General features: G+C 44.5%; 2 non-coding genes across 2 annotated transcripts; one reads left to right on the top strand and one right to left on the bottom strand.

Moving 5' to 3' along the window:
- Window positions 1-16357: 16357 nt before the first annotated feature.
- TRNAW-CCA lies at window positions 16358-16429 on the bottom strand. Its single transcript has one exon. It is a non-coding gene; the product is annotated as a tRNA-Trp (tRNA).
- A 646-nt stretch (window positions 16430-17075) lies between these two features.
- TRNAD-GUC lies at window positions 17076-17147 on the top strand. Its single transcript has one exon. It is a non-coding gene; the product is annotated as a tRNA-Asp (tRNA).
- The last annotated feature ends 5650 nt before the right edge of the window (window positions 17148-22797 follow it).

Consider the following 22797-nt stretch of genomic DNA (forward strand, 5'->3'; position numbering starts at 1 on the left):
CCCCTGCTTTTACATAGGTTAGCCATGTGCTTTAAGCATCAGAGTTTAATTTGTTTTATATTTTATAAACGCTACGCCTTGTCCTCTGGTCGGGTTGCCAGGAGAGGGATGGTAATGAGCATGGCTAACCTCTGCTTTGCAGAGATGTAAACCAGCAAGTGATAATAAAACAATGTGCCCGGCATTTTGAAAATTAAAATCTGCCTTTATTGTGAGCTAAGCAATGCATTAAAAGTTAAGACAACTGAGGGGTGCGCTGGAGATGGTTAGGAAAGTTTGGTGCTTGTTTCGCTGGATACCACCATGTGTCTGCCTGCTCTGCAGCCTCCTCCGCTTTTTCCAGCAGCCTCCTGGCGGCCCCTTCCTCCTGTTCATCCACTTCAACCACAGCCAGCCTGGGCGCCTCCTAGACCTTGGTTCAAGAGTGTGTGTAAGATATAAATACACAGTGAGGCAAGGCTGGGTCTGGTTTCTGCGGCTTGTGTACACATCTCCCCTCCCCCCCCCCTTCAGAGCTTGCCAGTACCGCCAGCCATCCTGGCCTGCAGTAGATCAATACGGTTGTCAGTAGCCGCTTATTCCCTCCCCCACCGTTTTTCTAAACTCACAGTTGGTATCCAGCTATGGCTCTGTCTGAGTGCCAACTGCATCGCATCGGTTTCTGATGCAGAGCCTGCCGGGTCAGAGCCTCCCCTGGGTCCCTAGACATTCCTTGTAAACATGGAGAGATTGCAGAGCCAGTTAGCTTTCGAAGATGGACACAACTCTCTGAAACATGCAACGTTGGAATCCTGCTGCACCACCTTTCCCAAAGAACATGTGGTGCACTCTGGGTGACAAGTAGGCTTACTCCTCATCTCACTGCACTGTAGCTGGGTGGCCCTCGCCTCTCCCTCCTTGGTTTTGGTGGTGGCTGCTGCTCCTGAAGGGAAGGGGATGTATGGGCTTTAAGCTCCATGTCGCTCATACATCTAACACGAAATTGCTCTCTCTCCCACATTCAACAGTGCTCCTGTCAGTGTGTACAGCTAAAATGCACTTCAAACACCTGCCACGGGTTGTTTGGAAATGCATTGTACGTCACAAAAGGGAGGGGCAGCTGTTGGCCACTGAATTTCCGCAAACTCTCCTCTCCCACCCTCACTGAACTGCAGGCTGTGGCCTCCCTACAGACAAGGGTAGGCTGAAACTGCAGTCCCCAATTTCTAACTTTTCTAAGTTTCTAAAGTTCTTTTCAAGTTTTAAGTTTGGGTTAGACTCTACACATCAACTTCTAATTGCATGGCAACCTCTAACCCTGCAAGGCTGGGACTATGGCGCTACTTCTACAATGTGTCCGGCTGTTGGTTAAAGAGTGTAACCTTTTATGCACGCGATGGAAACCCCGCCGTGAATGCAACAGGAGAGGCAGAGGCACCTGAAACACTGGACGCCATAATGCGCCCCACCATGATTCTAATGCGCTTTGCAGCTAGACTATAAGGTCTGATAGAGAGTATGCATGTATGGGAGGGGAGATAAACAGCCACATGCCGGCTTACTTCAGGCTGAGTAGAGAAGCAGTAAGGGAAGAGTAGAAAGAGGTGGCCTCCGGCCCCTCTCTACTGCAGCATGCCTCAAAGGGCATCACATCTCTCCCCACCTGCCCACCCCCTGTAGAAGACTTCACTTGGCGCTGTTGAGTCAGATACAGCCACAGCTGGGGCTGTGCAAACCCAGCAAGTCTATTTGGGCTTGTGCGTGAGAACCTGAATTGAAAAGGTAAGGCTTCACATCACCAGCTGCATTGTTGCACCACTCGAGTGGTCTGCTGGCTCTGGCTGTTAACCTCCAAAGCCACCGCTGCAGAAAGTTCATTGCTACCTGCATTTTGCTCGTGCACACAATCACTCCTCTAAGCTTTGTGCTCAAGCAGACCCATTGCTGCCGAGTGCTCTGTAAAACTAAAGTAAAAGTCACACTCCTTCAAGCTAACCTCATTATCTCACTGCACATGCAAATACATCTTTGACATTTGCATTTATCTTAAAGCTGCATACATGTCCCTGAAACTAATTTTCACGATGAGTGCAGGTGCAAGATTGGTTGGTTCACAGTGGTGCCTCCAGATTAAAAGCTAGCGAGGCTTTTATTTGTAACCAGAAACTGGTTTGTCTCTGCAAGAGCATGCTGTGGAAAATCACCAAACTCACCCCCCCCTTCATTCTCCGATGTTCGCTTTCGGGACCACCAGCCTTCAGCCAAGCCTCCCGCATATGCGAGTAGTGTTTCTTTGCCTCCAGCAGCTTACGTTTCTTTGTCTGGCCACTGCGAGGTCAGCTTCTAGGCTTTAAGAACTCTTTTTGAGCTTTCCAATTTGTTCTGGATCTTGAGTTGGGCTCCTGTTGTGTCCCTCTCTCGCTTTGGCTCCTCTTGCTGGAGGCTGAGTAGATTTTCACTGTTGGGAGCCTTTACCGGCCCCCCACCAGGTTTGGCGCCACCCCTGCTGATTACGGCCAGTATCATCGCTTCCACCTCCTTTTTTTTTTCAGACCAGTTCACACCTTGGCGGAGGATCTACATATCGACCCATTGGGTGCTCACCAGCTACTGGGAGGGCGATAGAAGGCAGGAGGGGGGATGGGCCAACAGCCCGCATTGGTGGCCTTTGAAGGGCAGCCTAGTGAGCTAACGTGGGAAATCGAGGTGATTTTGCATGGATAACCCCGAACTTCCTGTCCCACATGCCTCCAGCATTAAACTGTGGAACTGCTTTTAGAGTGCTCCTAGCAAACAAGCATCCGTAAGGGCATTAACAGGAATGCCGAGGCAGTGTCCTATGAACTTCCAGTGTACAGCCTTTACTTAAGGCATCTCAATGTTCCCAGAACCATAACTATTGATGTAATACACCTCCCACTTCGCGTTTATAGGTCAGGGCTGTCATGATCCCCATCAAGGCGGAGCTTGGGCAGGAGCATTTCGAATTCCAGGAGAGGTCACCACCACACAAACCAATCAAGATCTCTTTTCTCAATGCTCCCTCCCAAAGGCTGTAACCGTGCACCCCCACTACACAACTCATGAGACATTTCTTTTAATAATTGGAAAGATTGGTTCACCTGGATGCTCTCTCTCCAAGGTGTGAGTGGGAGAGGGGGGGGAGATGTGGTAGAATTGAGAGACACGGGTAGGCGTGTAATTTTGATTTATCAATAAAAAAAACTTTATTATGGCAAAAGCTAATACACATTGTGCACATTTAGCGACACACCAATGGGACTAGATCGTGAACGGATGCCCATGCAACAAGGGAGACTACTGCTGTGCACAGGGCGTTGCAGTAGAGGTAGGTTTGCCAGGGCATTCCCTCACCGCCTCAAGCTGTAGATGCTGATCCTCAGAGTAGGACCCTCACGCCTGGTCACACTATGATGGGCTGCTGCTCACATCCATCTGAGTTAGCCCAGAGGCCAGTCCCGCCATTCACTCTCTGAGGAGAGTCATGGCCTCCGGGCCTCGCATAGGTTGTGGAGAACAACACAGAAGTGGCAAATCCAGGGAATTTACCCTCTCCACCCTTTTATGGGCAATCCTGTGCCACAGGCACTTCCACCTCCCTTTAATCTCCGTAAAGGCACGCCTCCACAACACATCTGGTCTCTGCTCATTCTTTCTCTGTTGTATGGTGGCTTCATCGCGATTCCGTCAGGATGAAGGAATGGCTTTACATACCACCAAGGCATGGGGAGAATGCCATCCAGCCAAAAAAATCAACGGTGGGGACAGCCATGCCGCAATGGACATTACAGGGTTAACTGGGAAGAAGAGCACCCTATCCATGCTCAGAAATGATGAGAAGAAAAGCAACCTCTGAAAATGTTGATGGTGTCAGGGTTTCTACCGGGGTACCAATGTCCACCTCAAAGAAGCTGGCCCTTGTCATCACAAACAGCCATAAGAACAATGGAGGCCACCCTTCTTCCTGTTGATGTAGTCGCGTAGGCCCCATGGGTTTAGAATCTGAATGTGGCACCCATCACCGCTCTGACGACTGCACTGTGGGAAGTTTTCAAAGGTTGGTAAATCCAAGGCGATAACCTGGAGGTGCGCTTGGGAAAAAAGAAGGACAGTTAGTGTCATGGCGCTTCATTGCTCTGTGTGTCTCTGAACAGCAGCAGCGCTGAAAATATGAAGAGTGCTATGGGACGACTCCTGCTAACATGCCCCTTGCTATGGGCGCTTACTCTCTCCTCATCAGAGCTCCTGCCCTTAAGTTTTTTTCTTCATTTCCTCTCTTCTATTTTGCAAATTAGTAAAGGCGGGGAGGGCCACTGTGGCTGGAATGGCTCCTCCCTGGATTAAAATCTGGGGTCTGGCCCTGGTACCGCAGCACTGCTTGGTGACAGGCCCCAGTTTAAAAAGATGCTGCCCAAATTCACACACAAACCTGCCTGGTTGTGGTTGCCCAGCCTGGCAACGGCTGTATCAATACAGTGTGCAAGGCTAGCAGCTTAGTCAAACCGCTTGCCAGAGGAGTGGTTTCGCAGGCTGCATTTCCCCAAGATACTCCAAATCGCCACACCAAAATTCTGGAACCATATCTGCCCCCCAACCCCGCGATCACGGTAAGTATATCTCTGCCCCGAGGGACCTTCCCCAGCCAGCGCTTCCTCCCAATGACGAAGACCCCAGGAATGGGTGCAACTGTTTTTTTGCCCTCTCTGACCTGAGCGACCCTAAAGGTCCCTTTTCTTTCAAAATTAGATATGCATACCCACAATTCCTTGACGTCCGGTTTAAGGTTTCTGAACCTCGCGAAGATCGCATCCCGATGACGCTCTTTGAAGCCAACTCCCCATAGGAGTCAATGACCTGCCCTTCGTAATTCGGCCCATCTTCCGAATAAGAATTAAAGAAAGAGGAATAGGTGGCCCCACCGCCTGCCCTTTGTCGTAAATCAAACTCCCAGGTGAAAATTCAACCTGTATCTCTAGGCCCACTCCAGGAGGCAAGAAGACACGCATCTCTAAAAGTGTGAAGGGTGTGTAATGCCGCGACTGGTAGCACTATCAGAAACCTAATGGTGAGGCCTACCTTCTCCACTGGATCCGGCGAAAACCGACAACCCTCTCGAACAGGATGTTCTTTCACGTTTCGCCAGAATTCATGGACGAGCCTCGAAGCGGTGGTGGTGCCCATTCCAAAACTGCTGCCGCTTACCCCATCCCTTCTAATTCCTCGTGAGATCTCCTTACATCGGCAACGCCACTTGCGCGATGCGGTATTGTCTTGGCGCTTACTCAATGCTGGTGCTAGGCTGTCAATCCATCCTCTGGAACGCTCAATGCTGTTCATGCGCGGGAAGTTCTTGATCCATTCACTCATCGCTCCATGATGACTACATCGCGAAGTTATACCCACACCAGTCCCTGCTACGGTGTGCGGTACACCCAGAAGTACGCGTGGCTGCTGGGGAAGTGACGGCTAAGGCAACCTTAACGAGACCGACTAAGACGCCTCTAAGCTTCACTGTCCGCATTAGTGCCAGAAGTCATGCGGCAACCAATGCACAACCATGGCGGCTGCGCATGAAGGCTTGCTGCAGACACAACCTCCTGCATCCAGGTATTGGCACAGCTTGGCGCCAATAACCAGGAAGAAGCAGCTCTGTCTCCTCTGTGTCAGGAGGCATGGCGACCTGATGGTTTCCATCCGATATTATGCCTTCCACAGCAGTTCTGTAGCCAAAGCTGGGTAATAACTGGTGAGGGAAACCTCCTAACCAGGTATTAACAATACCTGGTCGGTTCCTTGGTAACGCTGAACCTCGAGGCTTACGATATATAAAATGGGAGAGCGTAGATCACGCCCCTCAATCAACGATGAGATGTAATCGAGTTAACGGGCGGCTAATCAGGGTTTCTACTCGCCCACGCCATCCGCTCTCACGCGATTAACGAGGCAACGCCTAATGGGTGACCGCCAAGGAACGCTTAGCCCACCCCGATTTAGGATCATGCGGCGCCAGCCTATCAGATTCGGTTGCTTTGCGTTCGCATTCCTGAGGGATGCAAAAACACCGAGCTATGGGCGGTAGCTAAAGAGATGCGCGACTACAGGGCCATGTCGCTAGAATGCCATCGGCGGCTTAATTTAAACTACATTAAAAGGCAAAGGTAAGTGAACTGTCGCGTTCGCTTTTATTCTGGAACAAAAAGTGTTTGCGAAAACGCCCATATGTGAACTGAACTTTTGTGTATTGACCCTCATCCAACATATTGCTGGTTTCAGGCACCTGTTCAGGCCTTCTCCAGACCTACTTCCTTAAAGCACAGCCAGGTGCAAAATAAGTAAATAAATAATCCATCAAATTCATTTCAAACATAGCTCCCCAAATTGCTAGAAATGTAAAAATAAAATTGGTTTGCATTTTCATATATGGTTGTCCTGCAAAACTGTCCAGAAATTCTGGTGAATAGTGTATAGTACTGTTCAAAACAAATGTTAAGATAAAATTTGATATGAATCCTGAAATGTATCTGTTAGGAATATTTGATGTTGAAGTATTAAATAAGAATATCCTGTTTTTCTATATAGTTACAGTTGCAAGAATTACTTTTAGCCAAAAGTTGGAAATTGTTGAAGATTCCAGCTGAGGAGGAATGACTGAATAACATTTGGGAATTTGCAGAATTAGATAAGCTAACTAAAACATTGAAAGAACAAACATCAGAAAAATTTGAGAAAATATGGTTTCCCTGTGAAATTTGTGAAAGAACAATATGGCTCAGATTTGTTCTCAGCTGGGTTTTAGAGTTAAGAGGATATTGATTCTAAAGGATATTGTATTCGTTCAGTTTGTTTTTTGTTAGGGTTGTATTTTTGATCTGGTATAGGATAGAAATTTATTATTGTAATGAAGAAAATGACAAAATGCTAATGGAGAAAAAGCAGAACCACTCAACACCTTTGCCTCAGTCTTTTCCCAGAAAGGAAACGGTGCTCATCCAGGAGAAAATGAAACAGAAGATACAGTAGGAGAAATTCAGCACAGAATAATAAAGTGGTAGTGCAGGAACACCTGGCTTCTTTGATCAAGTTCAAATCTCCAGGGCCTGATGAACTACATCCCGGGATATTAAAAGACCTGGCAGAAATAATTTCAGAACCGCTTGCTATAATCTTTGAGAACTCCTGGAGACAGGAGAAGTCCCAGTGAACTGGAGGAGGGCTAATGTTATCCCCATCTTCAAAAAAGGGAAAAAGTAGGACTCTAATAATTACCACATCCAGTCAGCCTTGATATGTCACCTATTCAGGAAGATTCTGGAATGGATCATTAGGGACAGGATTGTCTCGCCAGTACCTGAGAAGGGGAATAGCTGTGATCACAAAAAGTCAGCATGGGTTTCCGAAAAACAAGTCATGCCAGACTAACCTTATCTCTTTTTTGATAGTGACAAGCTTGGTAGATGAAGGGAATGCTGTGGAAGTAGCATATCTTGATTTTAGTAAATCTGCTTGGGAGCAACAGTGGTGTAGTGGTTAAGAGCAGGTGCACTCTAATCTGGAGAACTGGGTTTGATTCCCTGCTCTGCCACTTGAGCTGTGGAGGTTTATCTGGGTTATTAGATTATCCTGTGCACTCCAACACATGCCAGCTGGGTGACCTTGGGCTAGTCACAGCTCTTTGGAGCTCTCTCAGACCCATGCACCTCACAGGGTGTTTGTTGTGGGGGGAGGGAGAAGGGAGATTGTAATCCCCTTTGAGTATCCCTACAGGAGAGAAAGGGGGGTATAAATCCAAACTCTTCTTCAAAACCCTTTGACGAGGTGACCCATAATATTCTTGTAAATAAGCTAGTGAAATGTGGACTATACAATGCTACTATTAGATGGATTTCTAATTTGTTGACTGATCGAACTCAAAGGATACCCATCCATGGCTCATCTTCATCCTGGAAAGAACTGGCTAGAGGGGTGTCACAGGGTTCTGTCCTGTGCCCAGTGCTATCCAATATTTTTATCAATGACTTAGATGATGGAATAGAGGGCATGCTAATCAAATTTGCAGATGACATTAAATTAGGAGGGGTAACTAATACTCCCGAGGACAGAGTCAGAATTCAAAATGACCTGGACAGATTAGAGAGCTAGACCAAAACAAACAAAATGAATTTCAACAGAGATAAATGTAAGATACTAAACTTGGGCAGAAAAAATGAAATTTACAGATATAGGATGCATGACACCTGCCTTTACAACACTACATGCAAAAGGGATCTGGGAGTCTTAGTATGCCACAAACTGAACATGAATCAACAGTGTGATGTGGCGGCCAAGAAAGCCAATGCGATTTTGAGCTGTATCAACAGGAGTATAATGTCAAGGTTGAGGGATATAATTGTACCTCTCTATTCTGCATTGGTTAGACTTCACCTGGAATATGCAGCCCTAAGTTCTGGGCACCGCAATTCAAGAAGGATGATTGGACTAACTGGAACGGTCCTGAGGGAGAGCAATCAAATGGTAAAGGTCTAAATCCATGCCCCAAGAGGGAGAGAGACTTAGGAGAGGAAGGCATGTTTAGTTTGACGAAGAGAAGGTTAAGAGGTGACATGATAGCCATGTTTAGAGCATTTGAAGTTGGATGTCATCATGTTGGTGAGGAGCAAGCTTGTTTTCTGCTGCTCCAGATTAGACTAGGGCCAGGAGTAATGGGCATTTCTAAGCAGAAGGGAAAAGAGATCCCACAACTAAGAAGCACTTCTGACAGTAAGGGCTGTTTGACAGTGGATATGAACTGTCTTGAAGTGCGGGTGGAGTCTCCTTCTTGGGAGGTTTTTAAAGAGAGGGTGGATGGCCATCTGATAGGAGTGCTTTGATTGTGTGATCCTCCATTACATGGGGTTAGACATGATGGCCCCTGGAGTCTCTTCCAACCCCAATGGTCGTTTTAACGCACCCGTTGCAAGGACGGCCTGGAGCCAAAAAGGTCGCTGTTGTTAAGCAGGGTGACGCTTGCCGCAATGCAGCAGCTCCTGGACCTCTTCTTCCCTCCCCAGGGCTGTCGAAGCAGCCTCAAACAACACCCCTTTAAAGTGTTGTTGCTGGGGAGGGAGCTGCCTGCTATGCATCCGGCAACGCCGAGCACGCTTGTCTTCCGTCTCTGCCCATTCACGGAAATGCCCTCATAGCCGCCATGGCGCCAGAGTCTCGCCACACTGGGTTCCTCCCACCTCCAGGGCCGGAAGGCAGCGCGGGCGGGCTGCGGCACATGCCGTATTAATCGAAGCAGGCTACTCCATCGAGGGAGGGATCGACCTCAACCGTGAGTGCTGGCGGAAGGAGAGCAGGCTCCATGGATCGCCTGCCGCCCCTCCCCTTGCCTGTCGGCGTAGCCCTGCTTCAGTGCAGAAACGGGCCTTTGATCTCTAAGGACATATTATATTAGTTACAGAGATGGAATTTAAGATACTTATTTCTCGGATGAATGCAGAAATACAGGTCAGGATTAATATTGATTAATTGTATTTTCTCCTTTTTGTTGTTATTGTTCTTGTATACTATTATATTTTTAGTGAGAATTAATAAAATTAATTTTTAAAAAATCATTTCAAATAGGGACACTTTACAATGCTTCCAAAATCAGGTTAGTATTGTTCCCAATGCAGCATTATAATCCTAACAGGAGTCACACCCTTTTAAAGCCACCTTTAGTTTGTGGGAGTGACTCTAAAATTATGCTGCTAATAGATTTAAGGGAGTGTATGGTCACAATAGAACTCCTGGGGGATCTGAGGTGGTGCCCACCTTCATACTGGGAGAGATGGTCCTTCAGGTATGTGATCATTTTTAAGAGGCCACTTTATATGCTCTGCAAAGCTATGCAAAGTCTTAACTTGCCTCACATTCCAAACGAAATCAAGATGTAGAAAGTTGTGATCTCACCACATGGCCATGATGTTTATATATTTGTGATGTATATCTTGTTTCTTACCTGTAAATGAAATCGTGATATTAAGGCTGCAATCCTGTGCAAGTTTATGTGTGAGCAAGCTACACTGAAAATCTGTCAGTACTTATTCACTGTTGAAAAGAAAGCTGAGCATCTACCCAAAAATGTGAGGCATGCGGAAGGAATTGCTGAATTTGTTGGATTGTGAGATAGATCAAAAGATATCTCTTAATGCACAGGGGGGGGAAACTGCTTGAAGTTTATTAAAGGTGGTTCTCCTATGGGATTATAAACAACCAATTTTTCATTTTTATTACATTGTAATGTAATTATACTTTAAAATGAGAAATTGAATCAAATTTTTACTCCTGTGGATGTTTATGAAGGCTGTTCACTACAAAAACAGGCATTTGCAAGATTAGTTGGAATTTTAGAATCTAGAGACCTTTGTTAGGCATCTACAACATAGGGACAAAGAATAGTGAAAAGTAGCAATCCAGTTACAGGAGAACGAGTGTTGAGTGATGTGAGGAGGAACAGAAATGTTATACCGAATCTAAAAACACCTAGTAGAAATTTGGCTTACAGTTTCAGTAATTTCAAATTCAGGATTGATGAGCAAAAAATCATTTTTTGCATTGGTAGAAACATCTGAGAACCTGACCGAAGTTAAGGCAGAGAAATTGGGCCTAAAGCTAAAATTTAGGGCAGAAGAGCAAGATTTGTTCAAGGGAGTCAGTGTAAGAAGGGCAGAAAGAACAGTGACGATCATGCCAAGGGCAAGATTAATTCCCAAAGCTTATACCTATTAGTTACTGTGCATATTTTTAAAAAAGCAAAACCATATCTGATGAAATTAAGAAAAAGATAGAAATAACTTATATTCTAGTTTAATTGTGTTTACAGACTGAATACTTTAGAAAAGGTTGGAAAGGTAATATACATTTATAACGGATGTATCAGCAACATATTAACAATTCAGTCATAAGTCATCCTGCACCATTATAGTATATTGCTTATAATATTAAACATATTGCTTATAATGGTGTATACTATGCTAACACAGCATCACAAAGCATGTTGTACTGTTACTGTAGAATATTACATAATCACGGTGATAGTGCTGGTGTAGAGGATTTCTTTTAAAAGTTAGTAACTTCAGGGCATGAACAGACACTCAGCAAAGAAAAATCATGTTTTCCTGTGGTTTGGTGGTAGGAGACTGAAATCATTAAGTGTCCTCAATTGATTTACTTATTTTAGGAATTTTATTATGCCTTTTCAGGGGAACCTGGCTTACCAATTAACGAAATAAAAACATCTAGCTTGTATATTGCACTACTGTGCAGAGAGAGACTTTATGATTTTCACCTGGCTTTCAGCATCTGGATATAAACCAATTTAAATATAATTTTAATACCGTCAGCTAAGAGAAAAAAGTTAAAGAAGGAAATCTAATTAGGCATTTTTTTAAAAAAATGCATGCTATAATCAAGTTACTGCACACCCCACAAACACATGAACATGTGTTCAGACACAGGGGAATTAATTTGCATGTTTGTGCAGATAAAGAAAACCTTCTGAATTCTTACAACATGTCATTAGGAAAGACAGAGGTTTGGCAGGGGATTCAGCTGCCAGAACTGGATGAAGTCAAGTTGACTGTCAGACCAATTGAACAGTTGGGATGGTATTACCTTTTGAGAAACAAGTTAGTACTTTGGCTAGGATTGCTTTCTCTTACATCTTGAAAGCTCTCTCCACTTCTCAGCCTTGTTGGCCTAGGCTCATTTCGCACATGCAGAATAATGCACTTTCAAACTGCTTTCAGTGCTCTTTGAAGCTGTGCGGAATGGCAAAATCCACTTGCAAACAGTTGTGAAAGTGGTTTGAAAACGCATTATTTTGCATGTGCGGAAGGGCCCTAGTCACAATGATCCATTTCATAACCCCCAGTTTGGGTCCTTGAAAGTAACTAAGAAACTACAGCTTAAACAAAATGTATTTTTAGTTAATTGAGAATGTGTGACTAGCCCAAGGTGAGCTTCCACAGCAGAGCAGGGATTTAAACCTGGGTCTGCCAAATCCCAGATGGACACTTTAACCTCTTAGGGGAGGGGAGGGTATTACACATAGTACTTCTACTGAAATAGTTCCTTTGGCTATCTGCTGGTTTTTAGATACAAATCAAGAGTACTAGTTCAGCTTAATATTTTTTTCATGTCAGTTCCCTTTTCTAGGGAAGTGTATTTGACTTCTGTAAGGGCTGTGGCTTTCTTTGTTGCCACTTAAGGGCACTTCCTTTGGCAAAATTCAGGAAATTGTGTAACGCTATTCTGCTCAGCAAGTTTCCTGTTGTCGATTAACCACAACGACTGGATTTCATAACCTGGATTTCTGAGAGCTTTCCCATTCACTTGATGATCTGGTTTATAGATCATGGGTATTCATTGATTTGGGAGCCTAGTTTTTGTATTTACAAAAACAATCTTTGTGTTTTAGGAGACTGGGATTATGTTATTTTAATGTGATTCAATTTATAAAATGCTATGCAGACTTTTTTAAACATATAAAGAACACTTAGAAGGAATTTAAAATAAATAAAATAAAAATATTTTCATATACCCTGTTTCCCCTAATATAAGACATCCCCGAAAAATAAGACATAGTAGAGGTTTTGCTGAAGTGCGAAATATAAGGCATCCCTTGAAAGTAAGACATAGCAAAGTTTTTGTTTGGAAGCATGCCCGACGAACAGAACACAGGAAAAATAAGACATCCCCGAAAATAAGACATAGCACATCTTTGGGAGCAAAAATATATAAGACACTTTCTTATATTCAGGGAAACACGGTAGTAAATGTGTTATTCGGAACCTTTCCCTGTGATCAGAGAAAGCTTTCTGTGGTAATACCGCCCCAATCAGTTTTGAAGCCCATCCCTGTGTGACAGATTGGCTGCAGGGTTGGGGGAGTTTGTGTTGCAGGGTGAAGACATGCCATGCAGTCATTTGCCCTCATTTTAATAAGTGACTAGGCATGCAAGCAGGGGGCATATCTATTTTTAAAGTAAATAAATGGTAGATTTCCCAAAGCAGTATGGCTTTGGCCGCTTTCCTCGCGATCGGAGTGCCATGGCGGCGTCTGGGATGGCAAAAACGCCATCCCCAGGCCGCCATTTGCACAGGGTGAAGCTTTAGCCAAGTAGCCGCTGCCAGCGCCTTAAGGCGCACCTCGGCCTCGTCCGAAGCCCGGCGCTTTTCCACAGTGCGCTTGGCGCTTCCACAGGCGCGTTCCACAGCGCCATGAACGGCAGTGGCTTCCAGGCGCTCTCCCTCCCTGCATCTACTTTGTCCCTCGCTCTTCGGCGTTAAAATAGCCGGCCGGAGAAAGCCTGGGGATTATCGCCTCTGCCAGCGGCGCATCGCTGAACGAGCAGTCACGAGGGCTTGGAGGCGCAGTCTCCAGGCCTCGGCGTACGCGGTTGAGGCTGGAACTGCCGGGCCAGGCATCGGCCCGGCGACGGCGCTCTCGCGGCGTCAAATGGTCAGCTCTTTCTGGGACCGTTCATGCGAACGGTCTCAGCGTCGTTGGGTCGGCGCGAAATGGGCCGACCCAGCCGCTTCCACCAAACGCAAACGTGCTATGAGGAGCAGGAGGTAATTTAAAAGCACCTTGGTGCTTTTCACCATATGTTAAAAGATGAAACTGTTGCAAGTGTACCTGTGCTGGAGCTACACAAGAATGGCAGAAGATAGCATGGAGATGGTGATGGGAAAAGGTTACTTTGTTTCCAATTACACTATAATACTATCCAAGTATTGTGTAATGTACAGTACCATCTAAAGCAAAATTACAATTTGTAAAAATCCTCTGGAGTAAATTGCTAAAGAAAGGTGTAATTTTGCATAGAACTCTACTGATAGTTTTGCAAGTGAAGCACAAAGGTTTGGCTGCCTTGTTTGTTTTTGTTTGTATACCTGTACTTTGAAGTGGTTTGCCTAACATAATCAGAATTTTCTGGCTCATAAATCAAATCAAGAGTATTTTGTACTCCCATAACCCTTTTTGATGTTTCGTTCAAACTTTTTTTTAAAAAAAGCAACAACATTAAGGCTAGATTTGCTTACTTCTGATGTTCTTAGGATGAAATCTGTGAATACTGCAATCGCAACTAAATGTTAAATAGTTTTATTTACATTGTAATCATATAGGAAATGGTAGATAAGATTTCATTGTTGCAGCTTCAATCGCTTTTTGAGGCACAGCACTCTCTGTTGACAAGAACTTCTTACTCAGAGAAGAAAAAGCCAAAGTTACTGGGACTTCCCCTTCAAGAAGAGTAAAGGACAATCGGACAGTCTTCCCTTGTATTTTGACCACACTGTATCAATCAATCACAAAAGCTTGCTGACTTCACAAGTAAAATATTTTTCATTAAACACCAAATGAGCAAATTCTGATTGGAAAAAAATATTCAAATTGTTTTAACTGTTCTTATCACAGAGGAGAGTGATGCCTGAAACTTGCCTGGAGAAAGTGGCTGATATACTACGGACTGAAATTACCTGGACTATCCTTGCAGGTGCTGGCTTACAAAACTTTAAAGCAATAAAATATGCAGCCAAGCAGGTCTTTAAATGTGTTTCATGATAGACAGGATCATGGAAGAAAAGAATAAGGGGGAAGGGGGCAGAAGGCACAATTGCAGTGCTCTGGCACCTGAAGGAAGAAAGGGAGAGCAAAGTATAGTCATAAGAATGAAAGGACACATACACTGCCCTGCCAGAGTAGTTGATGAGGGGAAGAGCCAACACTAAGAACTAAGTATGACAAAGAAATTGTGAGTTGAAGTAAATCACTACCAGGGTAAAAATAGAGTGAAAAAGAGGCAAGGCCAAGGTTTATTACACCGCTGTGCACATGAATGACGCGCACTCATTAGAGCTGCACAAAGAGCAATCTCTTTAGAATCCAAAAAACAAGGTCTAAACTCAGTCTATCTACAAAAGCAGGGTCCAGTTAGGTCAAGACAGTCTGTTTTCACCAGCAGCTGAGCCCCTTCATTTGCCTAGCTGTGAATGGACCAACAACCACACTGGCTTCTTACTTCCCAGCCACAGTCTGCTGCAGTGACTATTTGTTCTGGTTATGTCAAAGAACATGTAAGAGTTGCTACTGAGTTTATTCGTTTTTCTTTTTCCTGCCTGTCCTTTTTTCTTTATATGCCATGGATATTCTATGTTGGTAATTATTTTGAGTTGCAAGCTACCTTGTGTGTAGCGGCATGTCCTGGTTAAAAAAAAAGAAGGCATTTTAGTACCACCTAAGGATAACAGGATAAAAATACATTTGAGGAAGGTAGTGAAGATAATCTTGCAAAGTTCTTAGAGAGGATTGGTTATTCCCTAGCTTCCTTGTGATAGGCTGGATTGGTGAGCTATATACAAGTCTGATTGGTAGAATTTTTTAAAAATTCTAGAGACGTTTATTAGAGGCAGATTTAAAAAAAGTTGTAAGAGGCCCCCCCCCCGGGGGGGGGAAATAGCTAAAGAAAGTGCTCCTGGTTTAGATACAACTATCACTAATGCATTTATTCAAATATCCGTGTAGGGAGAGTGACAATGGCTGTTGTAAGGACTGTTTTTCTCTCTCTCCCTTGCTTCATTTGCGTTATAAACTGAATTCCGTAAAACTAATAATAAAGTAGTACTCTGAATCATTTCTAATACGTAACATTTTAACGCTAGCTGATTGACAAAAAGTAGAACGAATTCCAAAGTATTGTCGAGCTTACTTAGGGCTAAATAAGGCACTTACATGGTGAGTGGTAGATAGTTTGTCACAGTTGGCATCTTTATGCATCAACAGCAGCCTTTGTGAATGGCAAGGGATTAAAGGGCACATGATCTCCCAGAGCTCAGGATAATTGTATCTAGGAACGCTATTGTGATTCCCCACCCCTTCCCGCCACGCCATCCCTCCAGCCTCAGTATTAGCTGTTCAGCTGAGTGGATCCGTGCAGCTTTGTCAATTTCTCATTATTCTTGTCTAGTTCTCAGCGTGCAGAAATTTCTGTAACTCTCCCCACAAAGTAGAAAGATGGGATTGAAATGACCCAAATAAACAGCTAATAGAAAAGTGCTCAACTAAAACACTGGAAAATCCACTGATTTCCTTGGATAGTTGTGTAATCCAATTTGGATTTTAAACCACGCAGGAGAAATAAAAGTGGTGAGGGCTCCATGGTTTATCCGATCAGAGGCACTGGACTAGTGAGAAGGTGCTTTAAACTCTTCCCCTCCTATCAACTTGTGGGGGGGAGGCATGAATGATCGGCGGCAAACAGGGAGGCATGAATGATCGGCGGCAAACAGGGTAACAAAAATAAAGAGAGTAGTGTAACAAAAAATGCACATGACCCCGACGTGATTCGAACACGCAGCCTTCTGATCTGGAGTCAGACGCGCTACCGTTGCGCCACGAGGTCTTAGTTGTTAGCGAGGAGATAGAGCTATAAAACTACCTGAATGTAACAGCTATTCCCCATATCAAACCGAACGATGACAAAAGTGCGGGAAATTATAACGAAAATTAAAATCTACAACTGTTTTGAAGTCTTTATCCAAGCCAACCTCTGGTCATTCAACCACACCGGGAAAAACCCTGAATTCAGAGGACGGCGGCAGGACTTACACGCTTTCTGCTCTTGAAGAACCAAGACAGAGTTTATAATTTCTTCTTTGGCGTCCGATGTGGATGCTTCTTTTCCTTAGCTCGTAGAGTCTAGTTACCACCCCCATAAAACCTGACCGCTTCATTGCATTCCTTTGGGCCCCTTTTAAAAGCCTTCTCCGGAGCTGCCCAGGGCAGTTCTTGTTCTCGGCAATGGAAAAAGTAGTTCTCATAGAGTAGAATGATTTCAGAGACTACTGGATGATAATGCTTCAGATTGCTGCCTCTAATGTCTCTCCTTTCTCCCAGTCCCTCCACTCTCTACTCACACGGAATCGAAACTTTCCTCAAATTCATTTCTACTATATGAATATATATAAATATTCATTTCCACTATGTAGGTTACATCATTGATATTCTTTAGCTATGTAAGTATAAAGAAAGCTGATCTTCCAAGCAGCTCCTCGTTAGTATAGTGGTAAGTATCCCCGCCTGTCACGCGGGAGACCGGGGTTCGATTCCCCGACGGGGAGAGCTCAATTTTTTTTGTTTTTAAACCACACGATATATATATATATATATCGTGTGGTTTAAAAATATATATATATATATAAAAACAAATATATATATATATATATATAACAAACAGAACACCGACCTCCAAATGACAGGCGGGGATACAAATCAGTATTTTTACAAACATCCCTACGCAGGAATTCTCAAAAGTTAGTGGCCACGTGAATGTGAAGTATTAAAGTCATTTTTTTTCTCCCAGGAAGTAGTAAGTTTCCAAATGTCTTTTGAACTTTAGCTTGACTTTGTCTTTCTATAAACGCAAAGAACGTCAGGTTACAAAAACCTGCCTTTAAGGAAGGAGCGGCTATGACAACCTTCAGCAGCACTACATCCATCTATGAGATGCATAGGCTCAGATTCAAACGAACTTACTTTTAAACAATCAGTTTTTAGATCACACATCACCAGCAAGAAATTTACATTTTAAAGGGGCAGTCAACGCAAGTTTTTGCCCAATTCACAGCCACTTAGAGGGCAGGGGACAGACAAGGTGAGAAACTTCTAGCAAAGAGCTTTGAAAGCTATATCAAGTTGTACGAGGTTATTTTTCACCATGGGAATCAGAGAAGCAAGTCAAGTCAGCTGGCAGTGGCAGGGGGTGGGGGTGGGGGGACTTAAGGTCAGATATCTGCTGCTTGTATGCCTAAAAAGGAATGAGAGGCCAGTTTCCCCAGGGTTGCATGTGTGATAAACTCCAAAGCATTCCTGAGCAGGGCTAACTCCAACCAGATGGTAAACAGGTCATTTATGCATTGAGTTTTCATGCCTGAATCAAAGGTTTATGCGCACCACAGCAGGTCTGTTATGAGAACTTCATAACCAGTTGCAGGTTCTGGGCTGGAGGGAACATAAGCCAAAGGATTGCATATATCATTGAGAAACAAGGTCCTCCTGCACCCCTCCCCCCCTCACCAGGGATACGATTAGCTCCCTCTAGTGCAGCAATGGTGAACCTTTTCGAGACCGAGCGCCTAAACTGCAACCCAAAAACCACTTATTTATCGCAAAGTGCCAACATGGCAATTTAACCTGAATACTGAGGTTTTAGTTTAGAAAAAAGGGTTGGCTTCACTGGCGTAATGCCCATTGGGCAAGGTGGGCAGCTGCCCAGGGCATCACCTTGTGGGGGGCATCAAAATGCTGGGTTCATTTTTGGGTATTGTAGTGGTTTTCCATTTTTGGCCTGCAAGGGGTGCAGTTTTTAGGCTAGCGGCACCAAAATTTCAGCGTATCGTCAGGAGACTGTCCTTATGCTACCCCCCAAGTTTGGTGAGGTTTGGTTCAGGGAGTCCAAAGTTATGGACTCCCAAAGGGGGTGCCCCTATCCCCCATTGTTTCCAATGGGAGCTAATAGGAGATGGGGGTACAGTTTTGAGGGTCCATATATCCTTTGCCCCTGAACCAAACTGCACACCAAACCTGGGGGGTGTTATCATCAAACGTAGAATCTCCTGATGAGATCCTGAAAAGTTTTGAAGACTGGTGCCTTCCAGAAATGTGCCCCCCACAGCCTGCAACCCCCATTGACAGCAATGCAGAAAACTCCAACGCAGGAACCAAAGATTCTTGGGCCTTGAAATTTCTAGGATAGTTCCTGCACCCGGGGGTGCATTTTGGATGTATCGGCACCAAAATTTCAGGGTATCATCTGGAAATGATGGCACCCCCCAAGCTTGGTGCAGTTTGGTTCAGGGGGGCCAAAGTTATGGACCCTCAAAACTGTAGCCCCCATCTCCTATTAGCTCCCATTGGAAACAATGGGGGATGGGGCACCCCTTTTGGGAGTCCATAACCTTTGGACTCCTTGAACCAAAACCTCACCTCGCCAAACTTGGGAGCTCTGCATAAGGACAGTCCCCTGATGATATGCCGAAATCTTGGTGCTGATATGTCTAAAAATGCACCCCCTGCAATGTCCTGGTGCAAAAAAATTTTTGGTCATGGTGGAGTGGCCGCCCATGGGGGGAGGCATCCAACTCAGGTTTTGCCCAGGGCTACAGTTTTCCCAGGGCTGCCTCGTCACGCCCCTGGTTGGCTTCGAGGCACACGTTACTCGGGAGTGAGCCTGGTGGTAGTTGGTGGCTTTGCTTTGAAGCAACTTGCAACATTCTGAACAGGTGAATCACAACTCTAGGAGGCTTACTCAGAAGCAAGCCCCATTGCCAGCAACCAAGCTTACTCCCAGGTAAAGGATAGCGCTGTAGTTCTTCCCATGAAAATCAGTGAGGTTTAACAGCACTTAACAGGGTTACCTACACTCAGTGGTGGGATTTTAAAAAATGAACAATGCTGCCTCCCCTGCTCAATCAGAACCGGCTGCCCCTCCCCTCCACTCAATCTCCATCGGTGGTGGTGCATCACAAGAACGCTGGTCGGGGAGAGAAAGAATGACCGAAAGAGGGACAGGAAGGGTGCTTGGAGAAAAAGAATGACAGAAAGAGAGACTGGAAAGCTGCTTGGAGGAGAGAAAGAATGTCAGAAAGAGAGACTGAAAGGCTGGTTGGAGAGAAAGAATGATGGAAAGAGGGACAGGATCAGCCGCCTCTGGCACGCATGCTATAGGTTAGCAACCAAGACTCTCATATGACCATGTAACAGAGGCACAGCACAAATAAAACAACTTGCGGATGTTTTTAAAAGATCTGTTTTGGCTTTTTTTTGTCCACAAAGTGTGGAAGAATGTAATTGTACCTTTCTATTCTGCATTGGTTAGACCTAATCTGGAATATTGTGTACATTTCTGGGCATCACAATTCAAGAAGGATATTGGCTAGCTGGAACGGGTCCAGAGGAAGGCAACCAAAATGGTAAAAGAAGCTATGCCCTACGAGAAGGGACTTAGGGAGGTAGGTATGTTTAGTTTAGTGAAGAGAAGGTTAAGAGGTGACATGATAGCCTTGTTTAGATATCTGAAGGGATGTCATGTTGGTGAGGGAGCAAGCTTGTTTTCTGCTGCACCAGAGACTAGGACAAAGAGTAATGTGAAAAAAACTTCCTGACAGTAAGGGCTATTCAACAGGCACTACCTTGGAGTGTGGTGGAATCTCCTTCTTTGGAGGTGTTTAAAGAGAGGCTGGATAGCCATCTGTCAGGAGTGCTTTGAATGTGTGTTCCTGCATTGCAGGGGGTTGGACTTGATGGTCCTTGGGGTGTCTTCCAGCTCTATGATTCTGTGAAATATGTGCATATTGCAGTTCCTCTAATTGTGTTTCAATAGCTTTATAACATCCTGAAGACTTTAGTAGAAGTCAATGTTTTAAGAACAGAAAAAATGGGGATGAAGCCAGCTTCTTGTTTAGGAGATTGGATGGAGAATTAGACTGGATAGATCCATCTCTTGGGAAGGCCTATTCAGAATGAGGGTGGGATACTGAGCATCCAGAGTCTGGCTGCAGGCAGGTCTGCATACTTCTTTCTAGAGTGGCCAGGCTTTTGCCAGGGGGAAGGGGGAGTGAAGAGCTTCTTGCTGCTTGCCCACCCCTTCAACCTTGGCAGAAATCTATTCTCTGGTTCAAAGAAAGCAAACATAAACCAAAGGGTGAAAAAGTATAAGCTAGTGTTTGAAGAGTAAAAGTTCTGGGAAGTGAGAGAGGGCTTTGCTTTGAAGCCTTGGGTGCAGAGAATCAGGCTGACCAGGTGTTCCTCTTGAAGTGACCTATTCAAAATGAGGGCAGGATCACCCAGCATCCTCAGCCCAGCTGCAAGTGGAACTGGGTACTTCATTCTAGAATGCCCAGGCTTTCGCTAGGAGGAAGGGGTGAGCAAGCAGTGAGAAATTCTTAGTCCCTTTTTCCCTAGCAAAAGCTTGGCCACATTAGAAGGAATTACCCAGGCATGCCTTCTGCCAGGCTGCTAATGCTGGATAGCCCCACCCTCACTTTGAATAGGCCTTCTCAAAAGGGAAACCTGGCCAGTTCTGTGCTCCACACCCAGGGCTCCAAAGCAAGAATCCAACTCCCTTTCCAGAACACAGATTTATACTTTTTTGCCCAGGACTGTCTTTCTTTGAACCAGAGAACAGATTTCAGCTGAGGGGAAAGGTAAGCAGGAAAAAACTCTTAATTCTCCTTCCCATCTAACAAAAACCTGACCAGTCTGGAGAAGGTACCCAGGACTGTCTGCAGCCAGGCTCTGGATGCTAGGCAGCACCATCCTCATTTTGAATATTGTTGGGATTTTGCAACTGTCTTTCAAAACTCAGTTATAAAAGGGTTAACTGTATGTAAGCAAGTTGCTGAAGTTACTGTTTATGACCTGATCTATTGATTAGCTATTGGCCAGTCAGATAGCCATTGCTTACATGTTAGTGAGCGCATACATCTGAAGAAACTCTGTTTCTTTGTTTGAGCAGACACGACATCAGAGAGAGGTAGACGACATCATGTGAGACAGCTGATAGGAAGCAAGATGTAATCACACATCTGTATGTAATGTAGATGTATAACAGGAAAGAAATCCTCTGAAGATGCCAGCCACAGATGCAGGCGAAACGTCAGGAGAGAATGCTGCTAGAACCTGGCCATACAGCCCAGAAACCACTCAGCACCCAAGTGATTCCGGCCGTGAAAGCCTTCGACAATACAGGAAAGAAAGGGTTTCTTGTTTAATCTCCATGTAACCCTCCCTTATAGTTGGTAGACTCATTTATAAAAAGCAACTAATAATCTATCTCTTCTGTTTTTGTTAATATATATATACCCAACAATACCCAATAATATATATATACCCAAAATATCTCTTCTGTTTTTGTTAATATATATATATATACCCAACACACAGTAGATGCCTTGTGTGTAATTGACCTCAGATTATCTAGTGAAGGAGATCTGAGAACTCTAATGTCAGGAGGCTCACAGATTTGACTGGATTTGTAACTTTCTTGGGAGAAAGTGACTGCTTTAGTGATGTTTTGTTAATTGAAGTTGCTTATATCCTCCATTCAGGGATTGAGGCCCTTTTGGCAAGGGCCAATAAACCCAGGACAACAATGGGTTAAACATGGTGTGTGTGTGTGTGTGTGTGTGTGGTTCACCCCTAAACCGGGTCTGCCCCATGTTTCCCACCCTGGGTTTTTCAAGAACAGATGTGGCTGTGAGACGCATTCAAACAAGAGAATTGTGAAAATTGGATTCTCGAAAAACCCTTCCCTGGCTTCCATCTGCAGAGCCATGCAGGGGAAACGGACTGTATCATGGCCCAGGGAGTCAGGCTTTTCCTCAAAGTAGAAGCGAACAATCCAAACTGGCACACTAACCTGAACTTACATGTTAATAGCAATTGTAATAAACTATTCAAACATCAATTTGTACGAAGTTATTTCAATTATTTTTCATGTAAATAATTAACAATAAGACAAATGTCCTAAACTAACCCTATGCTAATCTCAAGTTCATAGTATTCATAAAGTGCAATACGAATGTAAGTCCAGGTTAGTGTGCCAATTTGGATTGTTCGTTTCTGCTATTGCTGGTTGGCACACTAGTATCTACCTTGTTTTCCTCAAAGTAGCCTTGTTGGTACTGTGTCTCTCTGCAGTTTTGGGGGGAAGGACCTAGGGACTGAGTGGAAAAGACCAATTAATCTATTTTCTTATTTTAGCTAAGGGTG

This window comes from Sphaerodactylus townsendi, linkage group LG06, assembly GCF_021028975.2.
Source record: "Sphaerodactylus townsendi isolate TG3544 linkage group LG06, MPM_Stown_v2.3, whole genome shotgun sequence".
In the NCBI taxonomy this organism is placed as follows: Eukaryota; Metazoa; Chordata; class Lepidosauria; order Squamata; family Sphaerodactylidae; genus Sphaerodactylus; species Sphaerodactylus townsendi.